The following is a 22,502-nucleotide window of genomic DNA, read 5'->3' as shown; positions in this document are numbered from 1 at the left end:
CAACAGTGTAAAAATACATGGTCTATTGTTTCCGGCTTTCTGCAAATTAAACAGTGAGATCCCCAGGGTAAAAACAATTCCTTTCCCTCTGGTTCTTATGTGTTGAAAATGAGGATGGGGTGCCTTTCGATTTAATAATGCTGACAGGCCTCCACTGTATATGGCGCTCCAGAATGGCAGGCTGGCATTGTGACAGTGACGCAAGACCTGCCAGAATTTACTTTCGCGAAAGTATGGAGATGTTTCTGGCCATTCAGAAAGCCGCTGCGGAGCCTCCGGAGTGGCTCTCAAGACTAGAGCCGCTCTGTACGTTGCGTGAATTTTAATTGGACGAAGCCAGATTTATGCTGGCTGACCACAAGTCGTGTGTACATAGTTATTGTCTTTTGTTGATTGTTTGTGTTGTCCAGTGTTTTGTGTCAAAGCCAGGCAATAAAGAAAAAAAAAAAATCGGCCATACCATGTTGAATACGCCGGTTCTCGTCCGATCACCGAAGCTAAGCAGCATTGGGCTCGGTCAGTACTTGGGAGGGAGACCACCTGGGAACACCGAGTGCTGATGGCATTTCTTTTGCATTTTTATTCGCCCTTCACGTTTTTTTTTTTTCTGTCATAGTTGCGCAGTGTCTCAGGCAACTATAGGAGGTGACGTTATTTTGTTATCGATAATACAATCTCATCGGCAACGTGTCCAACGTGTAGTACGTGCGGACGCGAAACTGTGGCAAAACTCGAAGCGAACCCGTGGCGTCTCGGCTGTCATTCTGACGTCTGCCGCGGCGGGTACACTGCAGATTAAACTCTAGCAAAGCCCCAAGATAGCTGGGAGGCCCAGTGTGCGCATAACACTGCGCAGAAGCGCACAATATGCGCCCACCGCACCATGCACCGCACCCACTGCCGGTCCATGTGTAAACAACACAGGCTCGCTCCCGCTGCTCTTTCCGTGCATGCCGCAGTGGTTTAGGTACGCCAGAACGGCTGAGAAAAGCGCAGGGCAGGTAACTGCACGCTTGGCGGCTGTTGCCACGAGCGAGGGAAGTATCCATGCGCAGTTTTGCATCCTCGAGGGCCAAACACAGTACATAAAGACTCGGAAAGCACTGTCTCTCGCCATCGGCCATACCATGTTGAATACGCCGGTTCTCGTCCGATCACCGAAGCTAAGCAGCATTGGGCTCGGTCAGTACTTGGGAGGGAGACCACCTGGGAACACCGAGTGCTGATGGCATTTCTTTTGCATTTTTTTTCGCCCTTCACGTTTTTTTTTTAATGTCATAGTTGCGCAGTGTCTCAGGCAACTATAGGAGGTGACGTTATTTTGTTATCGATAATACAATCTCATCGGCAACGTGTCCAACGTGTAGTACGTGCGGACGCGAAACTGTGGCAAAACTCGAAGCGAACCCGTGGCGTCTCGGCTGTCATTCTGACGTCTGCCGCGGCGGGTACACTGCAGATTAAACTCTAGCAAAGCCCCAAGATAGCTGGGAGGCCCAGTGTGCGCATAACACTGCGCAGTAGTGCACAATATGCGCCCACCGCACCATGCACCGCACCCACTGCCGGTCCATGTGTAAACAACACAGGCTCGCTCCCGCTGCTCTTTCCGTGCATGCCGCAGTGGTTTAGGTTCGCCAGAACGGCTGAGAAAAGCGCAGGGCAGGTAACTGCACGCTTGGCGGCTGTTGCCACGAGCGAGGGAAGTATCCATGCGCAGTTTTGCATCCTCGAGGGCCAAACACAGTACATAAAGACTCGGAAAGCACTGTCTCTCGCCATCGGCCATACCATGTTGAATACGCCGGTTCTCGTCCGATCACCGAAGCTAAGCAGCATTGGGCTCGGTCAGTACTTGGGAGGGAGACCACCTGGGAACACCGAGTGCTGATGGCATTTCTTTTGCATTTTTATTCGCCCTTCACGTTTTTTTTTTTTCTGTCATAGTTGCGCAGTGTCTCAGGCAACTATAGGAGGTGACGTTATTTTGTTATCGATAATACAATCTCATCGGCAACGTGTCCAACGTGTAGTACGTGCGGACGCGAAACTGTGGCAAAACTCGAAGCGAACCCGTGGCGTCTCGGCTGTCATTCTGACGTCTGCCGCGGCGGGTACACTGCAGATTAAACTCTAGCAAAGCCCCAAGATAGCTGGGAGGCCCAGTGTGCGCATAACACTGCGCAGAAGCGCACAATATGCGCCCACCGCACCATGCACCGCACCCACTGCCGGTCCATGTGTAAACAACACAGGCTCGCTCCCGCTGCTCTTTCCGTGCATGCCGCAGTGGTTTAGGTTCGCCAGAACGGCTGAGAAAAGCGCAGGGCAGGTAACTGCACGCTTGGCGGCTGTTGCCACGAGCGAGGGAAGTATCCATGCGCAGTTTTGCATCCTCGAGGGCCAAACACAGTACATAAAGACTCGGAAAGCACTGTCTCTCGCCATCGGCCATACCATGTTGAATACGCCGGTTCTCGTCCGATCACCGAAGCTAAGCAGCATTGGGCTCGGTCAGTACTTGGGAGGGAGACCACCTGGGAACACCGAGTGCTGATGGCATTTCTTTTGCATTTTTATTCGCCCTTCACGTTTTTTTTTTTCTGTCATAGTTGCGCAGTGTCTCAGGCAACTATAGGAGGTGACGTTATTTTGTTATCGATAATACAATCTCATCGGCAACGTGTCCAACGTGTAGTACGTGCGGACGCGAAACTGTGGCAAAACTCGAAGCGAACCCGTGGCGTCTCGGCTGTCATTCTGACGTCTGCCGCGGCGGGTACACTGCAGATTAAACTCTAGCAAAGCCCCAAGATAGCTGGGAGGCCCAGTGTGCGCATAACACTGCGCAGAAGCGCACAATATGCGCCCACCGCACCATGCACCGCACCCACTGCCGGTCCATGTGTAAACAACACAGGCTCGCTCCCGCTGCTCTTTCCGTGCATGCCGCAGTGGTTTAGGTTCGCCAGAACGGCTGAGAAAAGCGCAGGGCAGGTAACTGCACGCTTGGCGGCTGTTGCCACGAGCGAGGGAAGTATCCATGCGCAGTTTTGCATCCTCGAGGGCCAAACACAGTACATAAAGACTCGGAAAGCACTGTCTCTCGCCATCGGCCATACCATGTTGAATACGCCGGTTCTCGTCCGATCACCGAAGCTAAGCAGCATTGGGCTCGGTCAGTACTTGGGAGGGAGACCACCTGGGAACACCGAGTGCTGATGGCATTTCTTTTGCATTTTTATTCGCCCTTCACGTTTTTTTTTTCTGTCATAGTTGCGCAGTGTCTCAGGCAACTATAGGAGGTGACGTTATTTTGTTATCGATAATACAATCTCATCGGCAACGTGTCCAACGTGTAGTACGTGCGGACGCGAAACTGTGGCAAAACTCGAAGCGAACCCGTGGCGTCTCGGCTGTCATTCTGACGTCTGCCGCGGCGGGTACACTGCAGATTAAACTCTAGCAAAGCCCCAAGATAGCTGGGAGGCCCAGTGTGCGCATAACACTGCGCAGAAGCGCACAATATGCGCCCACCGCACCATGCACCGCACCCACTGCCGGTCCATGTGTAAACAACACAGGCTCGCTCCCGCTGCTCTTTCCGTGCATGCCGCAGTGGTTTAGGTTCGCCAGAACGGCTGAGAAAAGCGCAGGGCAGGTAACTGCACGCTTGGCGGCTGTTGCCACGAGCGAGGGAAGTATCCATGCGCAGTTTTGCATCCTCGAGGGCCAAACACAGTACATAAAGACTCGGAAAGCACTGTCTCTCGCCATTGTGTCAAAGCCAGGCAATAAAGAAAAAAATCGGCCATACCATGTTGAATACGCCGGTTCTCGTCCACTCACCGAAGCTAAGCAGCATTGGGCTCGGTCAGTACTTGGGAGGGAGACCACCTGGGAACACCGAGTGCTGATGGCATTTCTTTTGCATTTTTATTCGCCCTTCACGTTTTTTTTTTCTGTCATAGTTGCGCAGTGTCTCAGGCAACTATAGGAGGTGACGTTATTTTGTTATCGATAATACAATCTCATCGGCAACGTGTCCAACGTGTAGTACGTGCGGACGCAAAACTGTGGCAAAACTCGAAGCGAACCCGTGGCGTCTCGGCTGTCATTCTGACGTCTGCCGCGGCGGGTACACTGCAGATTAAACTCTAGCAAAGCCCCAAGATAGCTGGGAGGCCCAGTGTGCGCATAACACTGCGCAGAAGCGCACAATATGCGCCCACCGCACCATGCACCGCACCCACTGCCGGTCCATGTGTAAACAACACAGGCTCGCTCCCGCTGCTCTTTCCGTGCATGCCGCAGTGGTTTAGGTTCGCCAGAACGGCTGAGAAAAGCGCAGGGCAGGTAACTGCACGCTTGGCGGCTGTTGCCACGAGCGAGGGAAGTATCCATGCGCAGTTTTGCATCCTCGAGGGCCAAACACAGTACATAAAGACTCGGAAAGCACTGTCTCTCGCCATCGGCCATACCATGTTGAATACGCCGGTTCTCGTCCGATCACCGAAGCTAAGCAGCATTGGGCTCGGTCAGTACTTGGGAGGGAGACCACCTGGGAACACCGAGTGCTGATGGCATTTCTTTTGCATTTTTATTCGCCCTTCACGTTTTTTTTTTTTCTGTCATAGTTGCGCAGTGTCTCAGGCAACTATAGGAGGTGACGTTATTTTGTTATCGATAATACAATCTCATCGGCAACGTGTCCAACGTGTAGTACGTGCGGACGCGAAACTGTGGCAAAACTCGAAGCGAACCCGTGGCGTCTCGGCTGTCATTCTGACGTCTGCCGCGGCGGGTACACTGCAGATTAAACTCTAGCAAAGCCCCAAGATAGCTGGGAGGCCCAGTGTGCGCATAACACTGCGCAGAAGCGCACAATATGCGCCCACCGCACCATGCACCGCACCCACTGCCGGTCCATGTGTAAACAACACAGGCTCGCTCCCGCTGCTCTTTCCGTGCATGCCGCAGTGGTTTAGGTTCGCCAGAACGGCTGAGAAAAGCGCAGGGCAGGTAACTGCACGCTTGGCGGCTGTTGCCACGAGCGAGGGAAGTATCCATGCGCAGTTTTGCATCCTCGAGGGCCAAACACAGTACATAAAGACTCGGAAAGCACTGTCTCTCGCCATCGGCCATACCATGTTGAATACGCCGGTTCTCGTCCGATCACCGAAGCTAAGCAGCATTGGGCTCGGTCAGTACTTGGGAGGGAGACCACCTGGGAACACCGAGTGCTGATGGCATTTCTTTTGCATTTTTATTCGCCCTTCACGTTTTTTTTTTTCTGTCATAGTTGCGCAGTGTCTCAGGCAACTATAGGAGGTGACGTTATTTTGTTATCGATAATACAATCTCATCGGCAACGTGTCCAACGTGTAGTACGTGCGGACGCGAAACTGTGGCAAAACTCGAAGCGAACCCGTGGCGTCTCGGCTGTCATTCTGACGTCTGCCGCGGCGGGTACACTGCAGATTAAACTCTAGCAAAGCCCCAAGATAGCTGGGAGGCCCAGTGTGCGCATAACACTGCGCAGAAGCGCACAATATGCGCCCACCGCACCATGCACCGCACCCACTGCCGGTCCATGTGTAAACAACACAGGCTCGCTCCCGCTGCTCTTTCCGTGCATGCCGCAGTGGTTTAGGTTCGCCAGAACGGCTGAGAAAAGCGCAGGGCAGGTAACTGCACGCTTGGCGGCTGTTGCCACGAGCGAGGGAAGTATCCATGCGCAGTTTTGCATCCTCGAGGGCCAAACACAGTACATAAAGACTCGGAAAGCACTGTCTCTCGCCATCGGCCATACCATGTTGAATACGCCGGTTCTCGTCCGATCACCGAAGCTAAGCAGCATTGGGCTCGGTCAGTACTTGGGAGGGAGACCACCTGGGAACACCGAGTGCTGATGGCATTTCTTTTGCATTTTTATTCGCCCTTCACGTTTTTTTTTTTCTGTCATAGTTGCGCAGTGTCTCAGGCAACTATAGGAGGTGACGTTATTTTGTTATCGATAATACAATCTCATCGGCAACGTGTCCAACGTGTAGTACGTGCGGACGCGAAACTGTGGCAAAACTCGAAGCGAACCCGTGGCGTCTCGGCTGTCATTCTGACGTCTGCCGCGGCGGGTACACTGCAGATTAAACTCTAGCAAAGCCCCAAGATAGCTGGGAGGCCCAGTGTGCGCATAACACTGCGCAGAAGCGCACAATATGCGCCCACCGCACCATGCACCGCACCCACTGCCGGTCCATGTGTAAACAACACAGGCTCGCTCCCGCTGCTCTTTCCGTGCATGCCGCAGTGGTTTAGGTTCGCCAGAACGGCTGAGAAAAGCGCAGGGCAGGTAACTGCACGCTTGGCGGCTGTTGCCACGAGCGAGGGAAGTATCCATGCGCAGTTTTGCATCCTCGAGGGCCAAACACAGTACATAAAGACTCGGAAAGCACTGTCTCTCGCCATCGGCCATACCATGTTGAATACGCCGGTTCTCGTCCGATCACCGAAGCTAAGCAGCATTGGGCTCGGTCAGTACTTGGGAGGGAGACCACCTGGGAACACCGAGTGCTGATGGCATTTCTTTTGCATTTTTATTCGCCCTTCACGTTTTTTTTTTTCTGTCATAGTTGCGCAGTGTCTCAGGCAACTATAGGAGGTGACGTTATTTTGTTATCGATAATACAATCTCATCGGCAACGTGTCCAACGTGTAGTACGTGCGGACGCGAAACTGTGGCAAAACTCGAAGCGAACCCGTGGCGTCTCGGCTGTCATTCTGACGTCTGCCGCGGCGGGTACACTGCAGATTAAACTCTAGCAAAGCCCCAAGATAGCTGGGAGGCCCAGTGTGCGCATAACACTGCGCAGAAGCGCACAATATGCGCCCACCGCACCATGCACCGCACCCACTGCCGGTCCATGTGTAAACAACACAGGCTCGCTCCCGCTGCTCTTTCCGTGCATGCCGCAGTGGTTTAGGTTCGCCAGAACGGCTGAGAAAAGCGCAGGGCAGGTAACTGCACGCTTGGCGGCTGTTGCCACGAGCGAGGGAAGTATCCATGCGCAGTTTTGCATCCTCGAGGGCCAAACACAGTACATAAAGACTCGGAAAGCACTGTCTCTCGCCATCGGCCATACCATGTTGAAAAACAATTCCTTTCCCTCTAAAAATTTTTTAACCGGTAAGGTCCCGGTGTGCAACTTAAAAAAGAAGGTTTTTGTTCCAGGCGGCACCTGCATTTCTTTTACCCTGGGGATCTAACTGTTTAATTTGCAGAAAGCCGGAAACAATAGACCATGTATTTTTACACTGTTGGGAAGGGGTTTATTTATGGGATGTATTGCAGCGAACATTAAAGAAAGAATTTCCACTAGACCCGTATGGCATCCGGTTCTTATGTGTTGAAAATGAGGATGGGGTGCCTTTCGATTTAATAATGCTGACAGGCCTCCACTGTATATGGCGCTCCAGAATGGCAGGCTGGCATTGTGACAGTGACGCAAGACCTGCCAGAATTTACTTTCGCGAAAGTGTGGAGATGTTTCTGGCCATTCAGAAAGCCGCTGCGGAGCCTCCGGGGTGGCTCTCAAGACTAGAGCCGCTCTGTACGTTGCGTGAATTTTAATTGGACGAAGCCAGATTTATGCTGGCTGACCACAAGTCGTGTGTACATAGTTATTGTCTTTTGTTGATTGTTTGTGTTGTCCAGTTTTTTGTGTCAAAGCCAGGCAATAAAGAAAAAAAAAAAAAAAATCGGCCATACCATGTTGAATACGCCGGTTCTCGTCCGATCACCGAAGCTAAGCAGCATTGGGCTCGGTCAGTACTTGGGAGGGAGACCACCTGGGAACACCGAGTGCTGATGGCATTTCTTTTGCATTTTTATTCGCCCTTCACGTTTTTTTTTTTTCTGTCATAGTTGCGCAGCAGTGTCTCAGGCAACTATAGGAGGTGACGTTATTTTGTTATCGATAATACAATCTCATCGGCAACGTGTCCAACGTGTAGTACGTGCGGACGCGAAACTGTGGCAAAACTCGAAGCGAACCCGTGGCGTCTCGGCTGTCATTCTGACGTCTGCCGCGGCGGGTACACTGCAGATTAAACTCTAGCAAAGCCCCAAGATAGCTGGGAGGCCCAGTGTGCGCATAACACTGCGCAGAAGCGCACAATATGCGCCCACCGCACCATGCACCGCACCCACTGCCGGTCCATGTGTAAACAACACAGGCTCGCTCCCGCTGCTCTTTCCGTGCATGCCGCAGTGGTTTAGGTTCGCCAGAACGGCTGAGAAAAGCGCAGGGCAGGTAACTGCACGCTTGGCGGCTGTTGCCACGAGCGAGGGAAGTATCCATGCGCAGTTTTGCATCCTCGAGGGCCAAACACAGTACATAAAGACTCGGAAAGCACTGTCTCTCGCCATCGGCCATACCATGTTGAAAAAACAACATGGTATGGCGCTTCATCCCTACGGTATCAGATATTTGGCAATTGAAAACCAGGACGGGTTTCCGTTTGATCAGGTAATGCTCTGGGGCCTCCATAGTATATGGCGCTCCAGAATGGCGGGGTATTACTGCGATTCTGACGCGAGACCAGCCCGCATGTATTTTCGGGAAAATGTACGTAGATTTGTGGAAGTAATGAAACTACAAGCATGTGTACCCGATTGGCTACCCAGGATGGAAAATTTGGCTCTGTTGAGAGAATTTTAAACTTGACAAGGCCTACCAGGAAGATCTGGCAGGTTGCTAGTTTTCAGTTTGGTGTATGTAGATTTTGTGTTGTTTTCTTGAAGGCAATAAAGAAAAAAAAGCCATACCATGTTGAATACGCCGGTTCTCGTCCGATCACCGAAGCTAAGCAGCATTGGGCTCGGTCAGTACTTGGGAGGGAGACCACCTGGGAACACCGAGTGCTGATGGCATTTCTTTTGCATTTTTATTCGCCCTTCACGTTTTTTTTTTCTGTCATAGTTGCGCAGTGTCTCAGGCAACTATAGGAGGTGACGTTATTTTGTTATCGATAATACAATCTCATCGGCAACGTGTCCAACGTGTAGTACGTGCGGACGCGAAACTGTGGCAAAACTCGAAGCGAACCCGTGGCGTCTCGGCTGTCATTCTGACGTCTGCCGCGGCGGGTACACTGCAGATTAAACTCTAGCAAAGCCCCAAGATAGCTGGGAGGCCCAGTGTGCGCATAACACTGCGCAGAAGCGCACAATATGCGCCCACCGCACCATGCACCGCACCCACTGCCGGTCCATGTGTAAACAACACAGGCTCGCTCCCGCTGCTCTTTCCGTGCATGCCGCAGTGGTTTAGGTTCGCCAGAACGGCTGAGAAAAGCGCAGGGCAGGTAACTGCACGCTTGGCGGCTGTTGCCACGAGCGAGGGAAGTATCCATGCGCAGTTTTGCATCCTCGAGGGCCAAACACAGTACATAAAGACTCGGAAAGCACTGTCTCTCGCCATCGGCCATACCATGTTGAATACGCCGGTTCTCGTCCGATCACCGAAGCTAAGCAGCATTGGGCTCGGTCAGTACTTGGGAGGGAGACCACCTGGGAACACCGAGTGCTGATGGCATTTCTTTTGCATTTTTATTCGCCCTTCACGTTTTTTTTTTTCTGTCATAGTTGCGCAGTGTCTCAGGCAACTATAGGAGGTGACGTTATTTTGTTATCGATAATACAATCTCATCGGCAACGTGTCCAACGTGTAGTACGTGCGGACGCGAAACTGTGGCAAAACTCGAAGCGAACCCGTGGCGTCTCGGCTGTCATTCTGACGTCTGCCGCGGCGGGTACACTGCAGATTAAACTCTAGCAAAGCCCCAAGATAGCTGGGAGGCCCAGTGTGCGCATAACACTGCGCAGAAGCGCACAATATGCGCCCACCGCACCATGCACCGCACCCACTGCCGGTCCATGTGTAAACAACACAGGCTCGCTCCCGCTGCTCTTTCCGTGCATGCCGCAGTGGTTTAGGTTCACCAGAACGGCTGAGAAAAGCGCAGGGCAGGTAACTGCACGCTTGGCGGCTGTTGCCACGAGCGAGGGAAGTATCCATGCGCAGTTTTGCATCCTCGAGGGCCAAACACAGTACATAAAGACTCGGAAAGCACTGTCTCTCGCCATCGGCCATACCATGTTGAATACGCCGGTTCTCGTCCGATCACCGAAGCTAAGCAGCATTGGGCTCGGTCAGTACTTGGGAGGGAGACCACCTGGGAACACCGAGTGCTGATGGCATTTCTTTTGCATTTTTATTCGCCCTTCACGTTTTTTTTTTTCTGTCATAGTTGCGCAGTGTCTCAGGCAACTATAGGAGGTGACGTTATTTTGTTATCGATAATACAATCTCATCGGCAACGTGTCCAACGTGTAGTACGTGCGGACGCGAAACTGTGGCAAAACTCGAAGCGAACCCGTGGCGTCTCGGCTGTCATTCTGACGTCTGCCGCGGCGGGTACACTGCAGATTAAACTCTAGCAAAGCCCCAAGATAGCTGGGAGGCCCAGTGTGCGCATAACACTGCGCAGAAGCGCACAATATGCGCCCACCGCACCATGCACCGCACCCACTGCCGGTCCATGTGTAAACAACACAGGCTCGCTCCCGCTGCTCTTTCCGTGCATGCCGCAGTGGTTTAGGTTCGCCAGAACGGCTGAGAAAAGCGCAGGGCAGGTAACTGCACGCTTGGCGGCTGTTGCCACGAGCGAGGGAAGTATCCATGCGCAGTTTTGCATCCTCGAGGGCCAAACACAGTACATAAAGACTCGGAAAGCACTGTCTCTCGCCATCGGCCATACCATGTTGAATACGCCGGTTCTCGTCCGATCACCGAAGCTAAGCAGCATTGGGCTCGGTCAGTACTTGGGAGGGAGACCACCTGGGAACACCGAGTGCTGATGGCATTTCTTTTGCATTTTTATTCGCCCTTCACGTTTTTTTTTTTTCTGTCATAGTTGCGCAGTGTCTCAGGCAACTATAGGAGGTGACGTTATTTTGTTATCGATAATACAATCTCATCGGCAACGTGTCCAACGTGTAGTACGTGCGGACGCGAAACTGTGGCAAAACTCGAAGCGAACCCGTGGCGTCTCGGCTGTCATTCTGACGTCTGCCGCGGCGGGTACACTGCAGATTAAACTCTAGCAAAGCCCCAAGATAGCTGGGAGGCCCAGTGTGCGCATAACACTGCGCAGAAGCGCACAATATGCGCCCACCGCACCATGCACCGCACCCACTGCCGGTCCATGTGTAAACAACACAGGCTCGCTCCCGCTGCTCTTTCCGTGCATGCCGCAGTGGTTTAGGTTCGCCAGAACGGCTGAGAAAAGCGCAGGGCAGGTAACTGCACGCTTGGCGGCTGTTGCCACGAGCGAGGGAAGTATCCATGCGCAGTTTTGCATCCTCGAGGGCCAAACACAGTACATAAAGACTCGGAAAGCACTGTCTCTCGCCATCGGCCATACCATGTTGAATACGCCGGTTCTCGTCCGATCACCGAAGCTAAGCAGCATTGGGCTCGGTCAGTACTTGGGAGGGAGACCACCTGGGAACACCGAGTGCTGATGGCATTTCTTTTGCATTTTTATTCGCCCTTCACGTTTTTTTTTTTTCTGTCATAGTTGCGCAGTGTCTCAGGCAACTATAGGAGGTGACGTTATTTTGTTATCGATAATACAATCTCATCGGCAACGTGTCCAACGTGTAGTACGTGCGGACGCGAAACTGTGGCAAAACTCGAAGCGAACCCGTGGCGTCTCGGCTGTCATTCTGACGTCTGCCGCGGCGGGTACACTGCAGATTAAGCTCTAGCAAAGCCCCAAGATAGCTGGGAGGCCCAGTGTGCGCATAACACTGCGCAGAAGCGCACAATATGCGCCCACCGCACCATGCACCGCACCCACTGCCGGTCCATGTGTAAACAACACAGGCTCGCTCCCGCTGCTCTTTCCGTGCATGCCGCAGTGGTTTAGGTTCGCCAGAACGGCTGAGAAAAGCGCAGGGCAGGTAACTGCACGCTTGGCGGCTGTTGCCACGAGCGAGGGAAGTATCCATGCGCAGTTTTGCATCCTCGAGGGCCAAACACAGTACATAAAGACTCGGAAAGCACTGTCTCTCGCCATCGGCCATACCATGTTGAATACGCCGGTTCTCGTCCGATCACCGAAGCTAAGCAGCATTGGGCTCGGGCAGTACTTGGGAGGGAGACCACCTGGGAACACCGAGTGCTGATGGCATTTCTTTTGCATTTTTATTCGCCCTTCACGTTTTTTTTTTTCTGTCATAGTTGCGCAGTGTCTCAGGCAACTATAGGAGGTGACGTTATTTTGTTATCGATAATACAATCTCATCGGCAACGTGTCCAACGTGTAGTACGTGCGGACGCGAAACTGTGTCAAAACTCGAAGCGAACCCGTGGCGTCTCGGCTGTCATTCTGACGTCTGCCGCGGCGGGTACACTGCAGATTAAACTCTAGCAAAGCCCCAAGATAGCTGGGAGGCCCAGTGTGCGCATAACACTGCGCAGAAGCGCACAATATGCGCCCACCGCACCATGCACCGCACCCACTGCCGGTCCATGTGTAAACAACACAGGCTCGCTCCCGCTGCTCTTTCCGTGCATGCCGCAGTGGTTTAGGTTCGCCAGAACGGCTGAGAAAAGCGCAGGGCAGGTAACTGCACGCTTGGCGGCTGTTGCCACGAGCGAGGGAAGTATCCATGCGCAGTTTTGCATCCTCGAGGGCCAAACACAGTACATAAAGACTCGGAAAGCACTGTCTCTCGCCATCGGCCATACCATGTTGAATACGCCGGTTCTCGTCCGATCACCGAAGCTAAGCAGCATTGGGCTCGGTCAGTACTTGGGAGGGAGACCACCTGGGAACACCGAGTGCTGATGGCATTTCTTTTGCATTTTTATTCGCCCTTCACGTTTTTTTTTTTCTGTCATAGTTGCGCAGTGTCTCAGGCAACTATAGGAGGTGACGTTATTTTGTTATCGATAATACAATCTCATCGGCAACGTGTCCAACGTGTAGTACGTGCGGACGCGAAACTGTGGCAAAACTCGAAGCGAACCCGTGGCGTCTCGGCTGTCATTCTGACGTCTGCCGCGGCGGGTACACTGCAGATTAAGCTCTAGCAAAGCCCCAAGATAGCTGGGAGGCCCAGTGTGCGCATAACACTGCGCAGAAGCGCACAATATGCGCCCACCGCACCATGCACCGCACCCACTGCCGGTCCATGTGTAAACAACACAGGCTCGCTCCCGCTGCTCTTTCCGTGCATGCCGCAGTGGTTTAGGTTCGCCAGAACGGCTGAGAAAAGCGCAGGGCAGGTAACTGCACGCTTGGCGGCTGTTGCCACGAGCGAGGGAAGTATCCATGCGCAGTTTTGCATCCTCGAGGGCCAAACACAGTACATAAAGACTCGGAAAGCACTGTCTCTCGCCATCGGCCATACCATGTTGAATACGCCGGTTCTCGTCCGATCACCGAAGCTAAGCAGCATTGGGCTCGGGCAGTACTTGGGAGGGAGACCACCTGGGAACACCGAGTGCTGATGGCATTTCTTTTGCATTTTTATTCGCCCTTCACGTTTTTTTTTTCTGTCATAGTTGCGCAGTGTCTCAGGCAACTATAGGAGGTGACGTTATTTTGTTATCGATAATACAATCTCATCGGCAACGTGTCCAACGTGTAGTACGTGCGGACGCGAAACTGTGTCAAAACTCGAAGCGAACCCGTGGCGTCTCGGCTGTCATTCTGACGTCTGCCGCGGCGGGTACACTGCAGATTAAACTCTAGCAAAGCCCCAAGATAGCTGGGAGGCCCAGTGTGCGCATAACACTGCGCAGAAGCGCACAATATGCGCCCACCGCACCATGCACCGCACCCACTGCCGGTCCATGTGTAAACAACACAGGCTCGCTCCCGCTGCTCTTTCCGTGCATGCCGCAGTGGTTTAGGTTCGCCAGAACGGCTGAGAAAAGCGCAGGGCAGGTAACTGCACGCTTGGCGGCTGTTGCCACGAGCGAGGGAAGTATCCATGCGCAGTTTTGCATCCTCGAGGGCCAAACACAGTACATAAAGACTCGGAAAGCACTGTCTCTCGCCATCGGCCATACCATGTTGAATACGCCGGTTCTCGTCCGATCACCGAAGCTAAGCAGCATTGGGCTCGGTCAGTACTTGGGAGGGAGACCACCTGGGAACACCGAGTGCTGATGGCATTTCTTTTGCATTTTTATTCGCCCTTCACGTTTTTTTTTTTTCTGTCATAGTTGCGCAGTGTCTCAGGCAACTATAGGAGGTGACGTTATTTTGTTATCGATAATACAATCTCATCGGCAACGTGTCCAACGTGTAGTACGTGCGGACGCGAAACTGTGGCAAAACTCGAAGCGAACCCGTGGCGTCTCGGCTGTCATTCTGACGTCTGCCGCGGCGGGTACACTGCAGATTAAGCTCTAGCAAAGCCCCAAGATAGCTGGGAGGCCCAGTGTGCGCATAACACTGCGCAGAAGCGCACAATATGCGCCCACCGCACCATGCACCGCACCCACTGCCGGTCCATGTGTAAACAACACAGGCTCGCTCCCGCTGCTCTTTCCGTGCATGCCGCAGTGGTTTAGGTTCGCCAGAACGGCTGAGAAAAGCGCAGGGCAGGTAACTGCACGCTTGGCGGCTGTTGCCACGAGCGAGGGAAGTATCCATGCGCAGTTTTGCATCCTCGAGGGCCAAACACAGTACATAAAGACTCGGAAAGCACTGTCTCTCGCCATCGGCCATACCATGTTGAATACGCCGGTTCTCGTCCGATCACCGAAGCTAAGCAGCATTGGGCTCGGGCAGTACTTGGGAGGGAGACCACCTGGGAACACCGAGTGCTGATGGCATTTCTTTTGCATTTTTATTCGCCCTTCACGTTTTTTTTTTTCTGTCATAGTTGCGCAGTGTCTCAGGCAACTATAGGAGGTGACGTTATTTTGTTATCGATAATACAATCTCATCGGCAACGTGTCCAACGTGTAGTACGTGCGGACGCGAAACTGTGTCAAAACTCGAAGCGAACCCGTGGCGTCTCGGCTGTCATTCTGACGTCTGCCGCGGCGGGTACACTGCAGATTAAACTCTAGCAAAGCCCCAAGATAGCTGGGAGGCCCAGTGTGCGCATAACACTGCGCAGAAGCGCACAATATGCGCCCACCGCACCATGCACCGCACCCACTGCCGGTCCATGTGTAAACAACACAGGCTCGCTCCCGCTGCTCTTTCCGTGCATGCCGCAGTGGTTTAGGTTCGCCAGAACGGCTGAGAAAAGCGCAGGGCAGGTAACTGCACGCTTGGCGGCTGTTGCCACGAGCGAGGGAAGTATCCATGCGCAGTTTTGCATCCTCGAGGGCCAAACACAGTACATAAAGACTCGGAAAGCACTGTCTCTCGCCATCGGCCATACCATGTTGAATACGCCGGTTCTCGTCCGATCACCGAAGCTAAGCAGCATTGGGCTCGGTCAGTACTTGGGAGGGAGACCACCTGGGAACACCGAGTGCTGATGGCATTTCTTTTGCATTTTTATTCGCCCTTCACGTTTTTTTTTTTTTCTGTCATAGTTGCGCAGTGTCTCAGGCAACTATAGGAGGTGACGTTATTTTGTTATCGATAATACAATCTCATCGGCAACGTGTCCAACGTGTAGTACGTGCGGACGCGAAACTGTGGCAAAACTCGAAGCGAACCCGTGGCGTCTCGGCTGTCATTCTGACGTCTGCCGCGGCGGGTACACTGCAGATTAAACTCTAGCAAAGCCCCAAGATAGCTGGGAGGCCCAGTGTGCACATAACACTGCGCAGAAGCGCACAATATGCGCCCACCGCACCATGCACCGCACCCACTGCCGGTCCATGTGTAAACAACACAGGCTCGCTCCCGCTGCTCTTTCCGTGCATGCCGCAGTGGTTTAGGTTCGCCAGAACGGCTGAGAAAAGCGCAGGGCAGGTAACTGCACGCTTGGCGGCTGTTCCCACGAGCGAGGGAAGTATCCATGCGCAGTTTTGCATCCTCGAGGGCCAAACACAGTACATAAAGACTCGGAAAGCACTGTCTCTCGCCATCGGCCATACCATGTTGAATACGCCGGTTCTCGTCCGATCACCGAAGCTAAGCAGCATTGGGCTCGGTCAGTACTTGGGAGGGAGACCACCTGGGAACACCGAGTGCTGATGGCATTTCTTTTGCATTTTTATTCGCCCTTCACGTTTTTTTTTTTTTCTGTCATAGTTGCGCAGTGTCTCAGGCAACTATAGGAGGTGACGTTATTTTGTTATCGATAATACAATCTCATCGGCAACGTGTCCAACGTGTAGTACGTGCGGACGCGAAACTGTGGCAAAACTCGAAGCGAACCCGTGGCGTCTCGGCTGTCATTCTGACGTCTGCCGCGGCGGGTACACTGCAGATTAAACTCTAGCAAAGCCCCAAGATAGCTGGGAGGCCCAGTGTGCGCATAACACTGCGCAGAAGCGCACAATATGCGCCCACCGCACCATGCACCGCACCCACTGCCGGTCCATGTGTAAACAACACAGGCTCGCTCCCGCTGCTCTTTCCGTGCATGCCGCAGTGGTTTAGGTTCGCCAGAACGGCTGAGAAAAGCGCAGGGCAGGTAACTGCACGCTTGGCGGCTGTTGCCACGAGCGAGGGAAGTATCCATGCGCAGTTTTGCATCCTCGAGGGCCAAACACAGTACATAAAGACTCGGAAAGCACTGTCTCTCGCCATCGGCCATACCATGTTGAATACGCCGGTTCTCGTCCGATCACCGAAGCTAAGCAGCATTGGGCTCGGTCAGTACTTGGGAGGGAGACCACCTGGGAACACCGAGTGCTGATGGCATTTCTTTTGCATTTTTATTCGCCCTTCACGTTTTTTTTTTTCTGTCATAGTTGCGCAGTGTCTCAGGCAACTATAGGAGGTGACGTTATTTTGTTATCGATAATACAATCTCATCGGCAACGTGTCCAACGTGTAGTACGTGCGGACGCGAAACTGTGGCAAAACTCGAAGCGAACCCGTGGCGTCTCGGCTGTCATTCTGACGTCTGCCGCGGCGGGTACACTGCAGATTAAACTCTAGCAAAGCCCCAAGATAGCTGGGAGGCCCAGTGTGCGCATAACACTGCGCAGAAGCGCACAATATGCGCCCACCGCACCATGCACCGCACCCACTGCCGGTCCATGTGTAAACAACACAGGCTCGCTCCCGCTGCTCTTTCCGTGCATGCCGCAGTGGTTTAGGTTCGCCAGAACGGCTGAGAAAAGCGCAGGGCAGGTAACTGCACGCTTGGCGGCTGTTGCCACGAGCGAGGGAAGTATCCATGCGCAGTTTTGCATCCTCGAGGGCCAAACACAGTACATAAAGACTCGGAAAGCACTGTCTCTCGCCATCGGCCATACCATGTTGAATACGCCGGTTCTCGTCCGATCACCGAAGCTAAGCAGCATTGGGCTCGGTCAGTACTTGGGAGGGAGACCACCTGGGAACACCGAGTGCTGATGGCATTTCTTTTGCATTTTTATTCGCCCTTCACGTTTTTTTTTTCTGTCATAGTTGCGCAGTGTCTCAGGCAACTATAGGAGGTGACGTTATTTTGTTATCGATAATACAATCTCATCGGCAACGTGTCCAACGTGTAGTACGTGCGGACGCGAAACTGTGGCAAAACTCGAAGCGAACCCGTGGCGTCTCGGCTGTCATTCTGACGTCTGCCGCGGCGGGTACACTGCAGATTAAACTCTAGCAAAGCCCCAAGATAGCTGGGAGGCCCAGTGTGTGCATAACACTGCGCAGAAGCGCACAATATGCGCCCACCGCACCATGCACCGCACCCACTGCCGGTCCATGTGTAAACAACACAGGCTCGCTCCCGCTGCTCTTTCCGTGCATGCCGCAGTGGTTTAGGTTCGCCAGAACGGCTGAGAAAAGCGCAGGGCAGGTAACTGCACGCTTGGCGGCTGTTGCCACGAGCGAGGGAAGTATCCATGCGCAGTTTTGCATCCTCGAGGGCCAAACACAGTACATAAAGACTCGGAAAGCACTGTCTCTCGCCATCGGCCATACCATGTTGAATACGCCGGTTCTCGTCCGATCACCGAAGCTAAGCAGCATTGGGCTCGGTCAGTACTTGGGAGGGAGACCACCTGGGAACACCGAGTGCTGATGGCATTTCTTTTGCATTTTTATTCGCCCTTCACGTTTTTTTTTTCTGTCATAGTTGCGCAGTGTCTCAGGCAACTATAGGAGGTGACGTTATTTTGTTATCGATAATACAATCTCATCGGCAACGTGTCCAACGTGTAGTACGTGCGGACGCGAAACTGTGGCAAAACTCGAAGCGAACCCGTGGCGTCTCGGCTGTCATTCTGACGTCTGCCGCGGCGGGTACACTGCAGATTAAACTCTAGCAAAGCCCCAAGATAGCTGGGAGGCCCAGTGTGCGCATAACACTGCGCAGAAGCGCACAATATGCGCCCACCGCACCATGCACCGCACCCACTGCCGGTCCATGTGTAAACAACACAGGCTCGCTCCCGCTGCTCTTTCCGTGCATGCCGCAGTGGTTTAGGTTCGCCAGAACGGCTGAGAAAAGCGCAGGGCAGGTAACTGCACGCTTGGCGGCTGTTGCCACGAGCGAGGGAAGTATCCATGCGCAGTTTTGCATCCTCGAGGGCCAAACACAGTACATAAAGACTCGGAAAGCACTGTCTCTCGCCATGCTGGCTGACCACGAGTCATATGTATATAGCGTTTATTGTCTTTTGTTGATTGTTTGTGTTGTGAAATTTTCTGTGTCAAAGCCAGGCAATAAAGAAAAAATCGGCCATACCATGTTGAATACGCCGGTTCTCGTCCGATCACCGAAGCTAAGCAGCATTGGGCTCGGTCAGTACTTGGGAGGGAGACCACCTGGGAACACCGAGTGCTGATGGCATTTCTTTTGCATTTTTATTCGCCCTTCACGTTTTTTTTTTTTCTGTCATAGTTGCGCAGTGTCTCAGGCAACTATAGGAGGTGACGTTATTTTGTTATCGATAATACAATCTCATCGGCAACGTGTCCAACGTGTAGTACGTGCGGACGCGAAACTGTGGCAAAACTCGAAGCGAACCCGTGGCGTCTCGGCTGTCATTCTGACGTCTGCCGCGGCGGGTACACTGCAGATTAAACTCTAGCAAAGCCCCAAGATAGCTGGGAGGCCCAGTGTGCGCATAACACTGCGCAGAAGCGCACAATATGCGCCCACCGCACCATGCACCGCACCCACTGCCGGTCCATGTGTAAACAACACAGGCTCGCTCCCGCTGCTCTTTCCGTGCAAGCCGCAGTGGTTTAGGTTCGCCAGAACGGCTGAGAAAAGCGCAGGGCAGGTAACTGCACGCTTGGCGGCTGTTGCCACGAGCGAGGGAAGTATCCATGCGCAGTTTTGCATCCTCGAGGGCCAAACACAGTACATAAAGACTCGGAAAGCACTGTCTCTCGCCATCGGCCATACCATGTTGAATAAAAAGCAGTTTGTTCAACATGGTATGGCCGATGGCGAGAGACACGTATTCCTAGATTGCTGGGACCCGATTTTCCATTGGGACGTTCTCCAGCGCACATTAAAGAAACAGTTGCCTCTTGACCCATATGGAATACGATTCCTGCCGGTAGACGCTTCGGACGATATACCGTACGATCTTATCATGGTCCTGGGCCTCCACGCGCTGTGGAAAACGAGAATGCAGTTTGAACATGCCGAACCTGTCGTGCGTTCTGTCAGAGACCACTTTATCGAAAGTATCGTATGTCTCAGAGAAGTTTATCGAGCGCTCCCTGATCCACCAGAATGGATTGCTTGTCTGGATGCATTGGTGTCTCTGAAAAAATTTTAGTGTCATGTTAGCCCAAGTGTGGCTGATATGTTTTACGCCTTGTACCCTTTCATGTTGACTATAATCCTGGCAATAAAAAAAAAGCCATACCATGTTGAATACGCCGGTTCTCGTCCGATCACCGAAGCTAAGCAGCATTGGGCTCGGTCAGTACTTGGGAGGGAGACCACCTGGGAACACCGAGTGCTGATGGCATTTCTTTTGCATTTTTATTCGCCCTTCACGTTTTTTTTTTTCTGTCATAGTTGCGCAGTGTCTCAGGCAACTATAGGAGGTGACGTTATTTTGTTATCGATAATACAATCTCATCGGCAACGTGTCCAACGTGTAGTACGTGCGGACGCGAAACTGTGGCAAAACTCGAAGCGAACCCGTGGCGTCTCGGCTGTCATTCTGACGTCGGCCGCGGCGGGTACACTGCAGATTAAACTCTAGCAAAGCCCCAAGATAGCTGGGAGGCCCAGTGTGCGCATAACACTGCGCAGAAGCGCACAATATGCGCCCACCGCACCATGCACCGCACCCACTGCCGGTCCATGTGTAAACAACACAGGCTCGCTCCCGCTGCTCTTTCCGTGCATGCCGCAGTGGTTTAGGTTCGCCAGAACGGCTGAGAAAAGCGCAGGGCAGGTAACTGCACGCTTGGCGGCTGTTGCCACGAGCGAGGGAAGTATCCATGCGCAGTTTTGCATCCTCGAGGGCCAAACACAGTACATAAAGACTCGGAAAGCACTGTCTCTCGCCATCGGCCATACCATGTTGAATACGCCGGTTCTCGTCCGATCACCGAAGCTAAGCAGCATTGGGCTCGGTCAGTACTTGGGAGGGAGACCACCTGGGAACACCGAGTGCTGATGGCATTTCTTTTGCATTTTTATTCGCCCTTCACGTTTTTTTTTTCTGTCATAGTTGCGCAGTGTCTCAGGCAACTATAGGAGGTGACGTTATTTTGTTATCGATAATACAATCTCATCGGCAACGTGTCCAACGTGTAGTACGTGCGGACGCGAAACTGTGGCAAAACTCGAAGCGAACCCGTGGCGTCTCGGCTGTCATTCTGACGTCTGCCGCGGCGGGTACACTGCAGATTAAACTCTAGCAAAGCCCCAAGATAGCTGGGAGGCCCAGTGTGCGCATAACACTGCGCAGAAGCGCACAATATGCGCCCACCGCACCATGCACCGCACCCACTGCCGGTCCATGTGTAAACAACACAGGCTCGCTCCCGCTGCTCTTTCCGTGCATGCCGCAGTGGTTTAGGTTCGCCAGAACGGCTGAGAAAAGCGCAGGGCAGGTAACTGCACGCTTGGCGGCTGTTGCCACGAGCGAGGGAAGTATCCATGCGCAGTTTTGCATCCTCGAGGGCCAAACACAGTACATAAAGACTCGGAAAGCACTGTCTCTCGCCATCGGCCATACCATGTTGAATACGCCGGTTCTCGTCCGATCACCGAAGCTAAGCAGCATTGGGCTCGGTCAGTACTTGGGAGGGAGACCACCTGGGAACACCGAGTGCTGATGGCATTTCTTTTGCATTTTTATTCGCCCTTCACGTTTTTTTTTTTTCTGTCATAGTTGCGCAGTGTCTCAGGCAACTATAGGAGGTGACGTTATTTTGTTATCGATAATACAATCTCATCGGCAACGTGTCCAACGTGTAGTACGTGCGGACGCGAAACTGTGGCAAAACTCGAAGCGAACCCGTGGCGTCTCGGCTGTCATTCTGACGTCTGCCGCGGCGGGTACACTGCAGATTAAACTCTAGCAAAGCCCCAAGATAGCTGGGAGGCCCAGTGTGCGCATAACACTGCGCAGAAGCGCACAATATGCGCCCACCGCACCATGCACCGCACCCACTGCCGGTCCATGTGTAAACAACACAGGCTCGCTCCCGCTGCTCTTTCCGTGCATGCCGCAGTGGTTTAGGTTCGCCAGAACGGCTGAGAAAAGCGCAGGGCAGGTAACTGCACGCTTGGCGGCTGTTGCCACGAGCGAGGGAAGTATCCATGCGCAGTTTTGCATCCTCGAGGGCCAAACACAGTACATAAAGACTCGGAAAGCACTGTCTCTCGCCATCGGCCATACCATGTTGAATACGCCGGTTCTCGTCCGATCACCGAAGCTAAGCAGCATTGGGCTCGGTCAGTACTTGGGAGGGAGACCACCTGGGAACACCGAGTGCTGATGGCATTTCTTTTGCATTTTTATTCGCCCTTCACGTTTTTTTTTTTCTGTCATAGTTGCGCAGTGTCTCAGGCAACTATAGGAGGTGACGTTATTTTGTTATCGATAATACAATCTCATCGGCAACGTGTCCAACGTGTAGTACGTGCGGACGCGAAACTGTGGCAAAACTCGAAGCGAACCCGTGGCGTCTCGGCTGTCATTCTGACGTCTGCTGCGGCGGGTACACTGCAGATTAAACTCTAGCAAAGCCCCAAGATAGCTGGGAGGCCCAGTGTGCGCATAACACTGCGCAGAAGCGCACAATATGCGCCCACCGCACCATGCACCGCACCCACTGCCGGTCCATGTGTAAACAACACA

At 53.1% G+C, this 22,502-nt stretch overlaps 25 non-coding genes and 6 pseudogenes across 25 annotated transcripts; all 31 read left to right on the top strand.

Annotated features, from left to right (window-relative positions):
- Window positions 1-446: 446 nt before the first annotated feature.
- Window positions 447-565, top strand: LOC149368572 (5S ribosomal RNA; annotated as a pseudogene).
- A 547-nt stretch (window positions 566-1,112) lies between these two features.
- LOC149368571 (5S ribosomal RNA) lies at window positions 1,113-1,231 on the top strand. Its single transcript, XR_016288097.1, has one exon. It is a non-coding gene; the product is annotated as a 5S ribosomal RNA (ribosomal RNA).
- Window positions 1,232-1,777: 546 nt separating this feature from the next.
- Window positions 1,778-1,896, top strand: LOC149368570 (5S ribosomal RNA). Its single transcript, XR_016288096.1, has one exon. It is a non-coding gene; the product is annotated as a 5S ribosomal RNA (ribosomal RNA).
- Window positions 1,897-2,443: 547 nt separating this feature from the next.
- LOC149368569 (5S ribosomal RNA) lies at window positions 2,444-2,562 on the top strand. The gene has a single exon (XR_016288095.1). It is a non-coding gene; the product is annotated as a 5S ribosomal RNA (ribosomal RNA).
- Window positions 2,563-3,108: 546 nt separating this feature from the next.
- On the top strand, window positions 3,109-3,227 carry LOC149368568 (5S ribosomal RNA). The gene has a single exon (XR_016288094.1). It is a non-coding gene; the product is annotated as a 5S ribosomal RNA (ribosomal RNA).
- A 576-nt stretch (window positions 3,228-3,803) lies between these two features.
- Window positions 3,804-3,922, top strand: LOC149368567 (5S ribosomal RNA; annotated as a pseudogene).
- Window positions 3,923-4,467: 545 nt separating this feature from the next.
- LOC149368566 (5S ribosomal RNA) lies at window positions 4,468-4,586 on the top strand. Its single transcript, XR_016288093.1, has one exon. It is a non-coding gene; the product is annotated as a 5S ribosomal RNA (ribosomal RNA).
- A 547-nt stretch (window positions 4,587-5,133) lies between these two features.
- Window positions 5,134-5,252, top strand: LOC149368565 (5S ribosomal RNA). The gene has a single exon (XR_016288092.1). It is a non-coding gene; the product is annotated as a 5S ribosomal RNA (ribosomal RNA).
- Window positions 5,253-5,798: 546 nt separating this feature from the next.
- LOC149368564 (5S ribosomal RNA) lies at window positions 5,799-5,917 on the top strand. The gene has a single exon (XR_016288091.1). It is a non-coding gene; the product is annotated as a 5S ribosomal RNA (ribosomal RNA).
- A 546-nt stretch (window positions 5,918-6,463) lies between these two features.
- LOC149368563 (5S ribosomal RNA) lies at window positions 6,464-6,582 on the top strand. Its single transcript, XR_016288089.1, has one exon. It is a non-coding gene; the product is annotated as a 5S ribosomal RNA (ribosomal RNA).
- A 1,172-nt stretch (window positions 6,583-7,754) lies between these two features.
- LOC149368562 (5S ribosomal RNA) lies at window positions 7,755-7,873 on the top strand (annotated as a pseudogene).
- Window positions 7,874-8,819: 946 nt separating this feature from the next.
- LOC149368561 (5S ribosomal RNA) lies at window positions 8,820-8,925 on the top strand (annotated as a pseudogene).
- Window positions 8,926-9,477: 552 nt separating this feature from the next.
- On the top strand, window positions 9,478-9,596 carry LOC149368560 (5S ribosomal RNA). Its single transcript, XR_016288088.1, has one exon. It is a non-coding gene; the product is annotated as a 5S ribosomal RNA (ribosomal RNA).
- Window positions 9,597-10,142: 546 nt separating this feature from the next.
- LOC149368559 (5S ribosomal RNA) lies at window positions 10,143-10,261 on the top strand. Its single transcript, XR_016288087.1, has one exon. It is a non-coding gene; the product is annotated as a 5S ribosomal RNA (ribosomal RNA).
- Window positions 10,262-10,807: 546 nt separating this feature from the next.
- LOC149368558 (5S ribosomal RNA) lies at window positions 10,808-10,926 on the top strand. Its single transcript, XR_016288086.1, has one exon. It is a non-coding gene; the product is annotated as a 5S ribosomal RNA (ribosomal RNA).
- A 547-nt stretch (window positions 10,927-11,473) lies between these two features.
- On the top strand, window positions 11,474-11,592 carry LOC149368557 (5S ribosomal RNA). The gene has a single exon (XR_016288085.1). It is a non-coding gene; the product is annotated as a 5S ribosomal RNA (ribosomal RNA).
- A 547-nt stretch (window positions 11,593-12,139) lies between these two features.
- LOC149368556 (5S ribosomal RNA) lies at window positions 12,140-12,258 on the top strand. The gene has a single exon (XR_016287796.1). It is a non-coding gene; the product is annotated as a 5S ribosomal RNA (ribosomal RNA).
- A 546-nt stretch (window positions 12,259-12,804) lies between these two features.
- Window positions 12,805-12,923, top strand: LOC149368555 (5S ribosomal RNA). Its single transcript, XR_016288084.1, has one exon. It is a non-coding gene; the product is annotated as a 5S ribosomal RNA (ribosomal RNA).
- Window positions 12,924-13,469: 546 nt separating this feature from the next.
- On the top strand, window positions 13,470-13,588 carry LOC149368554 (5S ribosomal RNA). Its single transcript, XR_016287785.1, has one exon. It is a non-coding gene; the product is annotated as a 5S ribosomal RNA (ribosomal RNA).
- Window positions 13,589-14,133: 545 nt separating this feature from the next.
- On the top strand, window positions 14,134-14,252 carry LOC149368553 (5S ribosomal RNA). The gene has a single exon (XR_016288083.1). It is a non-coding gene; the product is annotated as a 5S ribosomal RNA (ribosomal RNA).
- Window positions 14,253-14,799: 547 nt separating this feature from the next.
- On the top strand, window positions 14,800-14,918 carry LOC149368552 (5S ribosomal RNA). The gene has a single exon (XR_016287773.1). It is a non-coding gene; the product is annotated as a 5S ribosomal RNA (ribosomal RNA).
- A 546-nt stretch (window positions 14,919-15,464) lies between these two features.
- Window positions 15,465-15,583, top strand: LOC149368551 (5S ribosomal RNA). Its single transcript, XR_016288082.1, has one exon. It is a non-coding gene; the product is annotated as a 5S ribosomal RNA (ribosomal RNA).
- A 548-nt stretch (window positions 15,584-16,131) lies between these two features.
- On the top strand, window positions 16,132-16,250 carry LOC149368550 (5S ribosomal RNA). The gene has a single exon (XR_016288081.1). It is a non-coding gene; the product is annotated as a 5S ribosomal RNA (ribosomal RNA).
- Window positions 16,251-16,798: 548 nt separating this feature from the next.
- On the top strand, window positions 16,799-16,917 carry LOC149368549 (5S ribosomal RNA). The gene has a single exon (XR_016288080.1). It is a non-coding gene; the product is annotated as a 5S ribosomal RNA (ribosomal RNA).
- Window positions 16,918-17,463: 546 nt separating this feature from the next.
- On the top strand, window positions 17,464-17,582 carry LOC149368548 (5S ribosomal RNA). Its single transcript, XR_016288078.1, has one exon. It is a non-coding gene; the product is annotated as a 5S ribosomal RNA (ribosomal RNA).
- Window positions 17,583-18,127: 545 nt separating this feature from the next.
- Window positions 18,128-18,246, top strand: LOC149368547 (5S ribosomal RNA). The gene has a single exon (XR_016288076.1). It is a non-coding gene; the product is annotated as a 5S ribosomal RNA (ribosomal RNA).
- Window positions 18,247-18,893: 647 nt separating this feature from the next.
- LOC149368546 (5S ribosomal RNA) lies at window positions 18,894-19,012 on the top strand (annotated as a pseudogene).
- A 1,025-nt stretch (window positions 19,013-20,037) lies between these two features.
- Window positions 20,038-20,143, top strand: LOC149368545 (5S ribosomal RNA; annotated as a pseudogene).
- Window positions 20,144-20,696: 553 nt separating this feature from the next.
- Window positions 20,697-20,815, top strand: LOC149368544 (5S ribosomal RNA). Its single transcript, XR_016288075.1, has one exon. It is a non-coding gene; the product is annotated as a 5S ribosomal RNA (ribosomal RNA).
- A 545-nt stretch (window positions 20,816-21,360) lies between these two features.
- On the top strand, window positions 21,361-21,479 carry LOC149368543 (5S ribosomal RNA). Its single transcript, XR_016288074.1, has one exon. It is a non-coding gene; the product is annotated as a 5S ribosomal RNA (ribosomal RNA).
- Window positions 21,480-22,026: 547 nt separating this feature from the next.
- Window positions 22,027-22,145, top strand: LOC149368542 (5S ribosomal RNA). Its single transcript, XR_016288073.1, has one exon. It is a non-coding gene; the product is annotated as a 5S ribosomal RNA (ribosomal RNA).
- Window positions 22,146-22,502: the final 357 nt, after the last annotated feature.

This window comes from Amblyomma mixtum, chromosome 1 (genome assembly GCF_055824585.1).
Source record: "Amblyomma mixtum isolate Tamu chromosome 1, ASM5582458v1, whole genome shotgun sequence".
In the NCBI taxonomy this organism is placed as follows: Eukaryota; Metazoa; Arthropoda; class Arachnida; order Ixodida; family Ixodidae; genus Amblyomma; species Amblyomma mixtum.
Note: the sequence above shows the minus strand (reverse complement) of the source record. Positions and strands in the feature narration are given on the sequence as shown.